Raw genomic sequence first — 17,136 nt, 5'->3', positions numbered from 1 at the left:
AAGATTTTTCAAAAGTTAAGACATATCTGATGTTTTTGAATTGCACACCCAAAGAAGATAACTCAATAAAACACACCAGACGGAAAGATTAATCTTAGTATCAGACCTATTTGGCACATCCTTAATTTCTAGAAGAAAATCAGTACAAGAGAAACTAATATAATTTTCAAAGAAGTCATACAAGCCACTCTTAGGACAAGGAGTTTCTAAATGCACAAATGAGGGGCATCTGCTTATTGTACTAGTTATATGCACTTTTCCTCATTGAGTAGCTGATGCTTTCAGGCTTATTTGTGGAACTTTTGTTTGCTTGTAAGAAAGCGTAGAAATAGGGCCTGATCTTGTTGGTTTCTGTTCCGGAGAATTTTTCCAACACCCCCTTTTCTGGTAAAATTCTAGGACTGGCTCTGCTTGGACTTCGTAAGCCTTTAGTCTCTGGACAGTTCACTCTGGCTTATCATCCTCACACTGAATGAGAGGCTCTCCACTCCAGTCATCAATGCTCACAGTCTTGGGAGGGTTGAAATCGATGTTGTAGACTCAGCCTCTGGCTAGATGAATCCAGCAAGCAGTGAGACATTGCTTAATGACCTCAAAGGCCACGTTCAGATGTATTGCTGTGTCTACTTGACAAGCTCCATCCAGGGCTTCTGCCTGTGGAAGTGTCCTTGGAAAACCATACAACTGTCAGCTAAATTGGGTGAGGTTTTTTAGCTCATGAAGGTCCGGCCAAGGCATGACATCATCTGGCATGAGCTTCCCTTGGTCAATGAAAGTGTTGGCTAACACACCAACTTCTGTGCCCCAAAGCACGTTGTCTTAGAGCAGGTCCCCGCTGGAGAAGTAATTCAGCACCAAGTGTTTTGTGGTGCGCAACAGCACGGTGCTGTTGCTGGATCCAGGTGCTGCCATGATCACTGCGCATATCAACCTCCACCATCAGGGCCCCAGGGAGAGGTTCCAGGCCTGGCTCCCCCTGCTCCGCAGTGGAGAAGGCTGCTGAATGTTTAATCTCATCCCAAAACACCCTCCAATTTGAAACATAAAATTATCTATCCCACCATGCATAAATTTAGTGAGATCCAAATTATAACTGCAAGTGGAGCCCCAGAATTAAGGCCATGAAGTTTTGCCAATTTTTCATTTCAGCAGCTGTTAAAATTAATTCAGTACCTATGCTATAGATGCACAAATGCCAGTTAGGGCCCCTTTACCTTTTTCTTGTATGAATTCATTTAGTAAATGTTGTTTTTACAACTGGGTCAGATTCTGGACCTTTGTTTCTTTTTCTCCTTTCTATATCCACCTTTTCCCTTCTTCTTTTTCTCCTCCTCCTTTGTCTCCTCCTCCTTCTTCTTCCTCTCCTCTTCTCTTTTTTTTAAGTTTTTTTAGTTTTAATTCCAGTATAGTTAACACAGTGTGATATTAGTTTCAGGTGTACAATACAGTGGTTGAACAATTCCATACAACACCTGGTGCTCATCACAAGAGCACTCCTTAATCCTCATTTCTCTCCCTCTCTCCCTCCCTCCCTCCACTCCTCCCCCCACTCGCTCTCTTTTTCTCTCTCCATATATTTGGAGACATTATCCCTACCTTATTTACTTATAAACTTATTTCTGCAGAGAGCCTCAAATTGGTATCATGAGGGTTAGGGGCCTCCCACATCACAATAGTTTTTTTGTTGTTGTTTTGTTTTGTTTTTTAGGGTTTAAGGACCATGGGCTTAAGTTGAGTTTGAATTAATCTCTTGGTATGCTACAAGAGTGTCATTGTCATTTTGTCCATGATTATCCTCAGGATGAGGATCTTTTTTGGTAACAGGCATAAGCAGCAGCAGGAACTAAAGTATCCTGTTAGTCCTAGTGAGCCATCTGCATTTAGGATTGTGAGCCTCAATAATTCAAATCTTCAAATAGCAACTGATCCTCAAATAGTGACTGTTCTTCCTCCACACAAGTGACCACCTGACCCATTCATATATTGCATATATTTCACAGGGTATAACTTTTCCCATGAATGCTCTATAGAAAGGGGGGCCAATGCCTGGTTGAGATACACAACTGATTGATCACAAGATAAAAGTTATACCCCTGAGCCTAGTGTCAGTAACAGCTAATTCTGAATTTGAAACAAATCATTCATTATAAGACACATAGATGGGTCTGGGCGACAAATATCCCAGGGATACTTTAAAGAGAACATCAATCCCTTATTCCAGTCCACAAATCCCAATTATTTATCAAAACTTCCAGCTTAGAAACTTGGTAGAACACAGCATATGCAACACAAAGGAGGACAGCTCAAAAGGCAAGCCAGCCAGTAACAGCTCAAATTACATACTTTTCATCAGATAGCAGAGCAAGTTATCAAGCCAAAGCAAGAGAAAAAAAAGACCCCCAATGGTGGTGGTCATCATCTAGACTACACTACTCACATTGCCAATAGTTGTGCCCACTCTGAAGGCACAGGATAGACCCCTCACCCCAAATAAGGTTCAGATGATGCCACATATGCACCAAGAGCATATTCAAAGGTTTAACATTCACATAATGAGGATTTTGAGGGAGAGCAGGGTAGGCTTCCCAAACAGATCTGAAAATGCCATGACAGAGCAAGAAAAGGAAACTGGCTTGGAGTTTTTAGTGTGGTTAGGGGGTGGGGCCACGGCAAGTGTCCCTATGCATAATTAGGGTCTTGCATGATTTGAAACCCTCATTATCACCAATGAAGGGTGCACTTCTGTTTTTTATCAGCTTGCCCAAATGTGGGTAGATGAACAAGAGGGAGAGGTGAGGCTTAAAAGCTGTCAGAAGTCTACAATAATATAAAAATGGAGTCAGACTATTGCACCACCCAGATAAGTCAATTAATTGTAACATTAGGGGATTGTACCAAATCTGTTCTGTTTGACTTAGGCGACATTGGATAAGATTGACAACTGTAACTCCTAGTAGAATGATGGGAACCATCTGGAGGAGAGACCTTAGTCAGTTGCAGTCAAACCAGTTAAATATGTAAGCAGAGAAAAGAGTCCAGCAATAACAACATAAAGCTAAAGAGAATCATATCAGTGTCTAGAATGTTAATCTTTGTTCTTTCTGGAGTCATTGGATATTGGGAGGTTTCTGAGAGTTCTTAAACTAAGATTTGTTCTTGGTCAGCAATTGAGTTATGGGTAATAGTGGCACTCAGTGTTAAATTGACCAGATGTACTATGGATAAGAACTGAGGGAGGGAGACAGAAATTAATACTCTCTACCATTGTCCACCCAAGGTCAAAGATTTTCTTTTCCCACCAGCCAGGGCTGTTATTCTCTTTCCACAGCCACATGATTGGTATGACTGGTTCCTACAGCAGTTACTTCACCATTTTTTCCAATCCTCCCAATGTGTTACTCAAACATATCCATTGTTTTGTATCTATGTGGCTCAGAAATTTATCTGTATTTCTTGTACCATTTGAGATGCTCTCCCACCCTCTGACACGTGGGCTATGCCCAGACCACCTTAGAAATTATTACCTCATATTAATAACTATCATCAATATCCACAATTGCCCAAATTCAGTGAGCATAGCCGGACAACTGAAGAAGCATCAGATTAGTCTCCCATACCCACGATCTTGCTTCTTCCAAGTTCTAGTAGCCTGATTTCCCAGGAGTATGTGTGGAAGCAACAAACAATAGAGTGAGAAGAGTGAATTAAGTGGTTTGGATTTTCTTACAGCCCATCTTGGTTTCCTCCCCCACTCCCCAACCTCATAATTAGGCATTTTATTTAGATGGAAGGTAACCTTCTGAGGAATTACCACACTTAGAGCCCAAACTGCCTATTACAAGTGTGTGTTCCACTGGGAGCTTAGCCTTGGTTATTCAGTTATCTTTTTCATTTTCTCCTTTAAGAGTTTATTTTATCTTTCAATACATCTACTGCCTAGGAATGATATAGGGCATAAAATGTCCATAGAATGCCTATATAACTTCCCACTATTTGTTATTTTTTGCTACAAAGACAGTACCAATGTCTAATCACATGTTTAGAGAATCAAAATATGCAACATAACCCACCTAAGAGGCATTAAATAGTATGGTCTCCGTTTGCTAAGTGGACAGGGATGGCAATGCCATACCCTGAAAAGGTGTCTATGAAGCCAATGCCATATGGCACTCTCAAGAGGAGAGTAGAGGGCTATTATAGTCTATTTGTCAGGACCAGCTAGATCTAGTACCTCTGGATATGTGCCCCAAAGCTCCCTTTGCCACTTGAATGTGTAGCTATCAGTCTGGGCACATTTGCCAGGTTTCTTGGCCTCATGTACTAGGTCTTGCTTTTTATGTGAGCCCTGGAATTAGTAGGTCTAGCTTTTGGAGTTCAACCCTGGATTATAGATGAATTACCATACACCGTGCAATGTTATATTCAGATGGATGCTGTATCCAGGTATCCTTTTCTGGATGCTGCAGATTTGATCAGTATGATGGTTACTTTTACATATCAACTTGACTGGATCACAGGATGTCCAGATATTTGACTAAATATTATTTCTGGTGTGTTTGTGGTGATATTTCTGAATAAGATTAACAATTGAATTGGTAGACTGAGTAAAGCAGATTGCTCTTCCCAATGTGGGTGGGCATCATCCAATCTGTTGAGGGCCTGAATAGGACAAAAAAGCAGAAGGGAGAAGTTGTCCCCTTTCTGTCATACTGTTTGAGCTGGGACAGCAGTCTTCTGCCCTGAGACTGAGACTCATACCATCAGGTCCTCCTGGTTCTCAGGCCTTCAGAGCTTTCCTGGGTCTCTGGCTTCCAGGTGTCAGACTCTGGGACTTCTTAGCCTCCATAATCACTTGAGCCAATTCTTCATAATAAATAAATGAATACATTAATTAGCATACAATTGGTTTTGTTTTCTGGAGAGAACCCTGATTAATACAGATTTTGGTACTGACAGTGGTTCTAGAGGAATAGATGTTAAGAATAAGTTTTCTGAACGGTTTCAGGGTTACTGGAATTGACTCTTCATACTTACTAGATTTAAAGATGCTCATGACTATTTCTAGTAGTAAAGAGAGCAATGATAGAACATGGCAGGATCTGGCAATACAGATATGCAAAATATCTGTATTGTATATTCCTAATCAATCACTTGATTGATAAGAAGCAAGGAGCTGGGTGACTGCATATATGATGGTTTTGGATATTTTGGGGAAATTGGTAAATATAATGATATTGGCTCATTAGGAGGTTTCTCCTAATGTCACTGGACAAAGTAGTGGGAAAAAAAGGGTGGGCTCAGGGATTTGAATATCCAGCTCAAGCACCACATAAATTATCTGAAAGCTTCTATGTGTGCCCTGAAGAAGACCCTTCTCTCCTTCAGCTTCAGGGCTGAGATTGCTAAAAATAAAACACAGAATTTCATCCAGCAATTACCAGAATTACAACACAAGTTGAACTCCCAGCCTCACAGGGTATCTACTGTTAAAGTCAGGGCATTGATTAGGAAAGAATGGAATATTAAAAGTTGGGATGGGAACATATGGGAAGACCTTGATGAAGTTCAGGACATGAAGCCTCTAAATTCTACTGAGTCTGCTTTGCCAGTGAAAATGACCTCCCCACCCCCAGTAATAGCAGCTTTCCCACTCCCAGAGTTAGCAGCCCTTCCACCCCCATCTGAGATTAGCCCTGCATCACCTGAGGAAACTGTAATGTCTTCACCCAGGAAGTGAGTCATGCAAGACAATGCTGATTCTCCTCAAGACTCACTCCCACCACCCATTTGCCTCTAGACCTGTAACTAGATTCACATCTCAGCAGATCCCTAAAAGTAAGGTACAAAGCATGACCCATGAAGAGATGTGCTACACTCCAAAAGAACTGAACTGCAACTGGAGGTACCACCAGGTTAAACTTACAATGATACACTGTTATTCTCCAAGATCCATCTGTCTTCCACATAGGCCAAACAGTAAAGTTGATATGTGTGTGTGTGTGTGTGTGTGTGCGCGCGCACGTGCGCGCGTGTGTGCAGGTCACCAACAGGGGTTGTGGGTCTTGTGCACTTTGCTGCCTTACAATGTTATCTCTACAGAGGCTGAGACTTAATCATCTAGTAGTCATCCTCCTCACAGGTACAACACTGCCAGCTTTTTATAGTTTTTGCCCATAAGTCAGGGAACACACAACAAGGTGCATTCTCAGGGGGTGTTTTCCAGGGCAAACACCGTGGAAATACACTTTTGAACAGAGTTCCCTTTTTCATGTATCACTGTAGTACAGTTTTCTTTGGAGCTGCACAGAAGCAGGGGCCTAGTACACCTCAGTTGGCCTTGAATTCAGCTGATCTATCTGTGAACCAGGCCCAGGCATCCTCAGGAACCTCAAGGGTACTAAAGCCCCCAAGAGGCCCAAGGTACTGGAACAGGCCCCATATATGAGACAGCCTGGAGGGTGACAAGACACTTTTTAATGTACTGTGAGATGAGATGCCATAATACCTATCTTACTTTTTCCCTGAATATACCACTTCCAGTTAATAATGGGTGCTTTTGTATAATATCTATTTTGTTGGTGTTCTCATTTCTAACCCATTCCATGGTGGGAATATCAGGGTATAACAACATTTCTGTTGCTTTGTTCGTCTCTCAGAGTCCACCAACACCCAATAACAAGCCACTAATAGTCTCTCAAATGCGATCACCTACTGCCCGGTGTTGTTTGGGCAGGGGGGGGGTGTGTGTCCAAAACCCCAGGGAGCACCATTGTCTAGTAGTCAGATCTTTTTGTCACAAACTCCAGTCTGCATAATTGTCAATTACTGACACTTGTAGCTGAAAGGGCTCCTTTACTGCTGAGTGGCCCAAGTACAAGTCTCCACAGCTTGCTAGATAGTTTCTAGGGCCTGTTGCTGGTCAGGACCACATTAAAAGATGGCTACTTTTTCCTCATATGAAGTATGGTGAACTTCAAATACTGAACAAGTCTATCAGATATTGTGTCCCCCTTTTGTTTGCTGGAGTTTTTAAGGTAATCAGGTTTTATTTATCAGGTTTAGGAATTGTTCTCTGCATCGTTTATAAAAGTTCAAAGTGAAATGTCAAATACCATTGGCTTTTTTCACCAGACACACAGAAATTAATTATCATATAGTTTCTTTGAGAATCTCTGCCTCAACTAGTTCTCGATTACCACCCTGGTATCTTTATTGCTTTACAGTAACTACATGACTAGAATCAGGAATCCAGGAACACTCCTGGTTTTCCATCCACATCACTACCACTATTCTAATTGTGGTATTTCTCAAAAGGGGGATACCCTTAAAATCAAGAAAAGTATGTTACAACCACTTTAGTGGGTATTGGCTCCAAAAGGCCCATATATAAGGTTTTATAAGTCCATTGTCCAATCTGAGATTTATTTCCAAATGTAATTAATTTGAGGCTGTGTAATTTTCCTGTTGTGCTGTAACAAATTTTCACAAACTCAGTGGCTCAAAACAACACAATTTTATTCTTTTACAGTTCTGGAGGTCAGAATTCTAAAATTAAAGTGTTAGCAGGGCTAACTTTAAGTTTCCTTTTGGAAACTTCAGAGGAGAATCCATTACCTTGCCTTTTCCATATTCTGGAGGCTATCTGAACTCGTTGACTTGTGGCCCCTTCTTCTATCTTCAATACCAGCAGCATAGAGTCTTCTCTCCTCTGACCTTCTGCCTTCCTCTTATAAGGACTATAATGATTCTTATGATCACATTGGGCCCACCTGGATAATCCAGCATAAACTCCCCATTTCAAGATTATTAATTTAATCACACTTGCTTAGTTACCTTTGCCATGAAACATATTCACAGGTGCTGGGGATTAGGATGTGAACATTTTGGGGGCAGGCATCATTTAGCATACCTTACTGGCCATGCTTATGCATGCTGCCCAGAACCATAGTCTTTGTGTTCCAGTGTCCAAAAGGGTTGAAAAGGTTTGGCAACCTTTATTTCCACCATGTTCCCAACACGCTGACCAGTACACAAGTCCTTCAGACCCTCTTAGGGAAGGAAGGACCCTGACCTTTGTTCTAATCTTGTTTGTCTTGAAAGTGGTAAGGTCTGGATAAAGAGGTGGTGTTGGATCAACAGTAACTTGAAGAGCATAAACTTCAGCAAGGTCCTCTTGGTCCTCCTCCTGTTTGTCCTCAGTAAATGCTGAAGCTGGCAAAGGATCATTCCCTACTACAGCCAGGATATTTAAGTTTTGTAGTTCTCTTAGGTTCTGATAGTGAGAGAGTTTCATGGGTGCAATGAACTGAATGTTTATGTGCTCCCAACACTCATATGTTTAAAACCTAATCCCCAATATGATGGCATTTGGAAGTACAGGCTTCAGGATGTGGTTAGCTTATGAGAATGGAGCCTTCATGAATGTGACTAGTGTGTTTATAAGAGAGACCCTAGAGAGTTCCCTTGACCCTTCTGTCATGTGAGGTCACAGCAAGAATATGGCAGTCTATAAACCAAGAAAGAGGCTCTCACACCAAATACCAAATATGCTTGCACCTTGACCTTGGACTTCCCAGGCCCTAGAACTGTGAGAAATAAATGTCTGTTGTTTAAACCACTTAGTCTATAGTGCTTTATTATAGCAGCATGAATAGACTAATACAATGGGCAAATTATCACTTTCTTCCCTGGAGCTCCTCTGGGATAATAGCCTGGTCCACATGGTCCTATGGTCTAGAACTTCAATTATTGTGGGTTTTTTTTTTTGTCTTCATTATCCTAAAAGACATTTTTTTAGTCTTGTGTCCAGGATTCCATTCTGATAGTTTGTTGGACAGAATCTGGAGGCAATCTCCAGGGCACAAGGGAAGATTTTATTGTTCCTGATAGCCTAGTACTGCCAACTGAACAAATTCAGTCAATCTGACCCTGGATGAATGTCTCATCTGAACACTCATGTTCTCCATTACAAATCTAGGCTCAGGTTACAGTGACCATAAGGGAAGTTATAGCTTTCCCTGTTCTCATCCATGTGTGTTTATCAGATGACAGAAACTCATCTCAGGTAGGCCACAATTTTATCATGTGAAGACACACTGCATCAAACCCTGATTGGTCTTTACATGTTTTTCCATGCTCATGTCATCAGACAAGGTGCATGTGACTTCAAGCATGGGGTCAGTCTTTGGGTAACCTAGTGATTTCTATCCCCTCTCACCCATCAAAACTAGTATGACTAGTAAAATTCCCTCACCTGCTAGTCAAAGGGGCCAAGCCTCTGTAGTTTAATTAGGCTTTTGCTCCAACGTACCTCTAATTTCCCATATTTCCTAGTCATTGTAAGAGTGGACCTTAGCACATCTGTGAGTATCTGACAACTCTTGATTACCAGGGAATACTTTACCTGTGCCTATAGCTAATGATCAGAGGGAAGTAGTTTTACTTTCCCAGTAGCACAGGAGGGTGAGTAACAACCATGGAATACTTTTTAGCTTTATGAGGCCCCCTCCTCTTATCTCTAACTGTAACTACTAATGCAAATCATTGGGGTTCTCATCATCATGATGGTCAAGCACCAGTTGTCTACCTTTCCCTGAGCAGTTCAGTAACTAGGTCTGCTATTGCCCACCAAGCTCCTGTTCCATATCTGGTTAATCAACCAGAGGAGTCTCACCTATCCTTTGTTCTAAAAGGGCATTTAACCCTTATAGGCCTCTAAGAGGAGGGAGTTAAAAGTCTAAATGGAGTCAATCTGCCAGGAGCAGGGCAGGGGGACCAAAGTTCCCTGTAGTATCAACTTCTCTGACTGTAAGAGTTACAAATTTTCTATCAGGAACATACCAATTTTTAGTTTGCAACTGACAGCAGTTTTTCGTTGACTTTCAGAGGGATTCAATGTTGTGAAGCTGCTATTATTTCAAGAAACTTTTCCTGGCAAGCAGACCTTGAATTTTGTTGGGGCTTATCAGTCACTCCTGCTAGCAGGCAGCCAAGGCCACTGAGAACGAGATCTTTAATTTGCCAACCAACAAAACGTTCATATATAGTGAAAACTCTGGATATCAGAGGAATTTTCTAATACTTTATAAGCATTCAAATTTCAAACACGTATCACATTTCAATCCAAGTACACATTTTTACAATGGTACACACTATGAACCATCCTGAACCTTACTCACAAACTTTTTTTACATCTCTCCATGCCAAGTTTTCCCACAATTATGTGCTTTCTTTTCTTTTCTTTTTTCTTTTTGTTTTTTTAACAGAAACACAGAACAAAGAGCTTTAAAATAGGCACTTCTGGATTTACACTATAGCCAAAAGCTCAAGGAGTAGGGGAAAAGGGTGGCACAATAAACATATCCTTGCATTTACTTTTGGTTTTAAGGTCTCAACAAATGCACTTTTAATAAAAACAAAACACCAATTGAACAGCTGGTTTTGATCTTACTTCTAGCCACTCGACCTCCAAACATTTATCAACAGGTAACATTACTGAATCCCTGAGTGTCCTATCTCCTAACTGAGCTCACACAGCCCCTGTGGGAAGGCCCACTTCTTAGGCCAAGGGCTGCACTACCTGAACACGAGATGTCTTATCCTTCCTAACATGTCCTGTATAATCCCTTAGTAGGGGAACCTTACTTTCCATTTTGTGCACTACATAGATGAGAACATGAGCTACCAGATGCCAGGAAATCTTTAAGTTTTATTTTTTAATGTTTATTTATTTTGGGGAGAGAGAGAGACAGAGTGTGAGCAGGGGAGGGGCAGAGAGAGATGGAGACACAGAATCTGAAGCAGGCTCCAGGCTCCAAGCTGTCAGCACAGAGCCTAAGGTGGGGCTGGAATTCACGGACCACAGGATTATGGCCTGAATGGAAGTCAGAGGCTTAACTGACTGAGCCACCCAGGTGCCCCCAGGAAATCTATCTTACCTCCTAACCTGGCCTGTGTGGCCCCATGTTTTCTAAAAGGACAATTTGAATTTACCACTCCTACAATGACAGAATTTGCCAGGCTCACTATTAAAACAAGGCAAGGCCAAAGTCAAGGCCTGATTACTCTGACCTGAAAAGATGTAATGAGACACTTTTAGATTTAGACAGTTTATTACTTATGTAGATAGTGAAAGAAAGTTTAGCCAAAGGTGCCAGTAACCTGTGGTCTTTGTTCCACGCATCAAAAAGGATAACAGAAGTAAAACGGCCAGGAGACTACAACACAGGTTGTAGGGGGAGCCAAATCTAGACAGCAGCTAAGTGACTTTATATTCCCCACCTCTGAGGAACACAGGACAGAAAGCTTCCTATCTCCTCAATCAGGGAGGAGAGGAGAAATTGTCCCCTGACATCCTCCTAGGGGAGATAGGAATGTGAGTAAGGGTCCTTGTAGCAGCTCCCATGGCCTCCCATTCTCTTGTGTTCTGAGAAGATCACAATATGTTCTTCTAGAACTCAGATTAGCTGTGGTTTAGGCCTTTGCCTAAATGGATACATGAAAGGGCATAAGGACACCATGATAGAGCCATTCCCCTATGAGTAAGAATCAAAGATGTGACCCCAGTGACTGATAAAATTACAAAGTATACTTAGAACTTTCACATTCATAATGAGACATATTCCCTCATTTTCCTTCTCCTTTGCCCACTCATTCAATTTATTTCACTGTCTCCCCTTTCTCTTATCCCTCCCTTTTCATCACTCCATAAAGACTTCAAATTCAGTAGCTATAGTCCTTTGTTATGCTATTCTGTTAGTGCGAGATTATGAGACCCAGACTGTGAGAACTTTGAGGGGAAGGACCCCATTCCAGTGGCCTTTTCATATTTAGTAGATGGCACACTGCATGAAATATGGTAGACCTATTTGTTTAATTAAAATTAATTTTGGTGTTAATATTGATAGGAAAAATATCCCTTCTAATGTATAGTAGAGATTTGTTTTTCCTCTGTAGATGTCTTGCTTGTGTATCAGGTTCCTTAGTGTATTAGGTGCTATATAAATTCTCTTAGGCAGCTCTGAGGTGTTTGAGGACCAGAAACTGGACTCGTTTTTTTATTCCTATCTACAAAGGGACCAGCTCAGTGCGCAACACATAATATGACATTAAGAAGCATTTCAGCCATTTTAATAACCCATGCCATCTTCATGGTTTTTGTTCTCATCTACATATGACCTGTACTTAATATTTTTAACTAAATCAAGGTAAGTCTAAAAATAAATAGTCTGGGGATTAAATTATATATGACATAAAATTTGAAAAGTTAATATATCTACACCTACCCGGCCCCAGAATGTCCTCAAAGAATATACCCTCCAACCCTATGGATTCTTCAAGTGTTCACCTACCAGTGCCAGGCCCATTTAGGGATTAGTATTCCCACTCCTAAGGCCTCCTTAGGGGATGCTCCTGATAGAGCCACTAGAGAAATCAGAAAGAACTGTTTCTGAAACTAGAAAAGAACTTAACACTTCCCTGCCTTGATCTCAGAATTTTTCTGAGTTTGGTCAGGCAGTGAAGGTGGAGGATAAGGAAGAGAACAAGGAAGTCATCTTGGCTTACTCTCCTTGCGGGCGAAGACATTCAACTTTATGCCTCTAAGGTTCTAAGAAAGATCAGCCTGGTAGCTGCTTCTAAAAAAAGAGGCATTTGCAAGTCAAAATTCACAACTCTGAAGAGAACCTGCCAAATTCCAAGCTCCCCTCTACATACCTTCCCCAGAGAAATTACTCAACCAGGTCCTCAAGGATAGAGGAGTGACACCAAGAGGCTCTATATGCTAGAAGGAAGATAGATCCAAGATTCCTTTCTAGACTCTAAGCCAGAATAGCGTCTAAAAACCTAGCATTAACAGAAAGAAGAAGACTTGTGAGAGAAAAGAAAGCTTGAAGGTAGAAAATGAGTCAGTCAATAAACCTCACTTTTTTAAAGTACAAAACTGTGGCTTTAGTGACTTCAAAAAGCAGAAGCATCTGTAGACACATTGCATAGAAACTTGAGCACACATACACACACTACCTCACACATTCAAAGAATGAACAGAAATCCGTATTAACATACAACTAATCTTGTGATATTTAAAGAAAAAGGAACAAATTTTTCTCTTTGGCTAAAATAGATAATACAGCGAATGCATGTAATTTCCAATATACTAAGCACTTAATGTATATTCTCTCTTTTATTCCTCACAAAAAAGCTTTAAAGAAAATATTATTATCCCATTTTATAAGTGAGAAACTGAGACCGATAAATCTTCAATGGCTTGTTCCAGTCGAATCCATAGCTATTTTATTTAACAGTTACAAGAATACAGTCTCTCATTTAATTAAGGTTGACTTTGGCACAAAAACAGACACATAGACCAATGGAATAGAATACAAACCCCAGAACTAGACCCACAAACGTATGGCCAACTCATCTTTGACAAATCAGGAAAGGACATCCAATGGAAAAAAAGACAGTCTCTTTAACAAATAGTGCTGGGAGAATTGGACAGCAACATGCAGAAGGTTGAAACTAGACCACTTTCTCACACCATTCACAAAAGTAAACTAAAAATGGATAAAGGACCTGAATGTGAGACAGGAAACCATCAAAACCCTAGAGGAGAAAGCAGGAAAAAACCTCTCTGACCTCAGCCGCAGCAATTTCTTACTTGACACATCCCCAAAGGCAAGGGAATTAAAAGCAAAATGAGGGGCACCTGGGTGGCGCAGTCGGTTAAGCTTCTGACTTCAGCCAGGTCACGATCTCGCAGTCCGTGAGTTCGAGCCCCGCGTCAGGCTCTGGGCTGATGGCTCAGAGCCTGGAGCCTGTTTCCGATTCTGTGTCTCCCTCTCTCTCTGCCCCTCCCCGGTTCAGGCTCTGTCTCCCGCTGTCCCAAAAATAAATAAACGTTGAAAAAAAATTTAAAAAAAAAGCAAAAATGAACTATTGGGACCTCATCAAGATAAAAAGCTTCTGCACAGCAAAGGAAACAACCAACAAAACTAAAAGGCAACCAACGGAATGGGAAAAGATATTTGCAAATGACATATTAGACAAAGCGCTAGTATCCAAAATCTATAAAGAGCTCACCAAACTCCACACCCAAAAAACAAATAATCCAGTGAAGAAATGGGAAGAAAACATGAATAGACACTTCTCTAAAGAAGACATCCGGATGGCCAACAGGCACATGAAAAGATGTTCAACGTCGCTCCTCATCAGGGAAATACAAATCAAAACCATACTCAGATATCACCTCATGTCTCAGAGTGGCTAAAATGAACAAATAAGGAGACTATAGATGCTGGAGAGATGTGGAGAAATGGGAATCCTCTTGCACTGTTGGTGGGAATGCAAATTGATGCAGCCACTCTGGAAAACAGTGTGGAGGTTCCTCAAAAGATTAAAAATAGACCTACCCTATGACCCAGCAGTAGCACTGCTAGGAATTTATCCAAGGATACAGGAGTACTGACGCATACAGGCACTTGTACCCCAATGTTTATAGCAGCACTCTCAACAATAGTCAAGTAGTCAAATTATGGAAAGAACCTAAATGTCTATCAACTGATGAATTGGTAAAGAAATTGTGGTTTATATACACAATGGAATACTACGTGGCAATGAGAAAGAATAAAATATGGCCCTTTGTAGCAACGTGGATGGAACTGGAGAGTATTACGCTAAGTGAAAGAAGCCATACTGAGAAAGACAGATACCATATGTGTTCACTGTTATGTGGATCCTGAGAAACTTAACAGGAACCCATGGGGGAGGGGAAGGAAAAGAGGTTAGAGTGGGAGAGAGCCAAAGCATAAGAGACTCTTAAAAACTGAGAAGAAACTAAGGGTTGATGGGGGGTGGGAAGGACGGGAGGGTGGGTGATGGGTATTGAGGAGGGCACCTTTTGGGATGAGTACTGGGTGTTGTATGGAAACCAATTTGACAATAAATTTTATATATTGAAAAAATAATAAATGGCTATACAGTTGAAAAAAATTAAGGTTGACTAATTTTCCCTGGTTTCTTTTCTTTTTAAAACTGATATAGCTGTAAATCCTTTTCATCCTATCTCCTCATGTTTTTTAGCCAGTTATTCCCAGATCTACCCCTAAGATCTCTGCAAATATACCAGTAAGTCTCAGAAAAATAATAAATATTTTAAAATATTTTATTTATTTTTTATATGAAATTTATTGACAAATTGGTTTCCATACAACACCCAGTGCTCATCCCAAAAGGTGCCCTCCTCAATACCCATCACCCACCCTCTCCTCCCTCCCACCCCCCATCAACCCTCAGTTTGTTCTCAGTTTTTAACAGTCTCTTATGCTTTGGTTCTCTCGCACACTAACCTCTTTTTTTTTTTTCCTTCCCCTCCCCCATGGGTTCCTGTTAAGTTTCTCAGGATCCACATAAGAGTGAAACCATATGGTATCTGTCTTTCTCTGTATGCCTTATTTCACTTAGCATCACACTCTCCAGTTCCATCCACGTTGCTACAAAAGGCCATATTTCATTTTTTCTCATTGCCACGTAATATTCCATTGTGTATATAAACCACAACTTGTTTATCCATTCATCAGTTGATGGACATTTAGGCTCTTTCCATAATTTGGCTATTGTTGAGAGTGCTGCTATGAACATTGGGGTACAAGTGGCCCTATGCGTCAGTACTCCTGTATCCTTGGATAAATTCCTAGCAGTGCTATTGCTGGGTCATAGGGTAGGTCTATTTTTAATTTTCTGAGGAACCTCCACACTGCTTTCCAGAGCGGCTGCACCAATTTGCATTCCCACCAACAGTGCAAGAGGGTTCCCGTTTCTCCACATCCTCTCCAGCATCTATAGTCTCCTGATTTGTTCATTTTGGCCACTCTGACTGGCGTGAGGTGATACCTGAGTGTGGTTTTGATTTGTATTTCCCTGATAAGGAGCGACGCTGAACATCTTTTCATGTGCCTGTTGGCCATCCGGATGTCTTCTTCAGAGAAGTGTCTATTCATGTTTTCTGCCCATTTCTTCACTGGGTTATTTGTTTTTCGGGTGTGGAGTTTTGTGAGCTCTTTATAGACTTTGGATACTAGCCCTTTGTCCAATATGTCATTTGCAAATATCTTTTCTCATTTCATTGGTTGCCTTTTAGTTTTGTTGGTTGTTTCCTTTGCTGTGCAGAAGCTGTTTATCTTCATAAGGTCCCAGTAATTCACTTTTGCTTTTAATTCCCTTGCCTTTGGGGATGTGTCGAGTAAGAGATTGCTACGGCTGAGGTCAGAGAGGTCTTTTCCTGCTTTCTCCTCTAAGGTTTTGATGGTTTCCTGTCTCACATTCAGGTCCTTTATCCATTTTCAGTTTATTTTTGTGAATGGTGTGAGGAAGTGGTCTAGTTTCAACCTTCTGCATGTTGCTGTCCAGTTCTCCCAGCACCATTTGTTAAAGAGGCTGTCTTTTTTCCATTGGATGTTCTTTCCTGCTTTGTCAAAGATGAGTTGGCCATACGTTTGTGGGTCTAGTTCTGGGGTTTCTATTCTATTCCATTGGTCTATGTGTCTGTTTTGGTGCCAATACCATGCTGTCTTGATGATGACAGCTTTGTAGTAGAGGCTAAAGTCTGGGATTGTGATGCCTCCTGCTTTGGTCTTCTTCTTCAAAATTCCTTTGGCTATTCGGGGCCCTTTGTGGTTCCATGTGAATTTTAGGATTGCTTGTTCTAGTTTCGAGAAGAATGCTGGTGCAATTTTGATTGGGATTGCATTGAATGTGTAGATAGCTTTGGGTAGTATTGACATTTTGACAATATTTATTTTTCCAATCCATGAGCAGGGAATGTCTTTCCATTTCTTTAAATCTTCTTCAATTTCCTTCAGAAGCTTTCTATAGTTTTCAGCATACAGATCCTTTACATCTTTGGTTAGATTTATTCCTAGGTATTTTATGCTTCTTGGTGCAGTTGTGAATGGGATCAGTTTCTTTATTTGTCTTTCTGTTGCTTCATTGTTAGTGTATAAGAACACAACTGATTTCTGTATATTGATTTTGTATCCTGAAACTTTGCTGAATTCCTGTATCAGTTCTAGCAGACTTTTGGTGGAGTCTATCGGATTTTCCATGTATAATATCATGTCATCTGCAAAAATTGAAAGCTTG

At 40.9% G+C, this 17,136-nt stretch overlaps 1 pseudogene; it reads right to left on the bottom strand.

Annotated features, from left to right (window-relative positions):
• Positions 1-261: 261 nt before the first annotated feature.
• Positions 262-8,293, bottom strand: LOC122477058 (annotated as a pseudogene).
• Positions 8,294-17,136: the final 8,843 nt, after the last annotated feature.

This window comes from Prionailurus bengalensis, chromosome X (genome assembly GCF_016509475.1).
Source record: "Prionailurus bengalensis isolate Pbe53 chromosome X, Fcat_Pben_1.1_paternal_pri, whole genome shotgun sequence".
NCBI lineage: Eukaryota > Metazoa > Chordata > Mammalia > Carnivora > Felidae > Prionailurus > Prionailurus bengalensis.
This window is presented reverse-complemented; position numbering and strand designations above follow the sequence as displayed.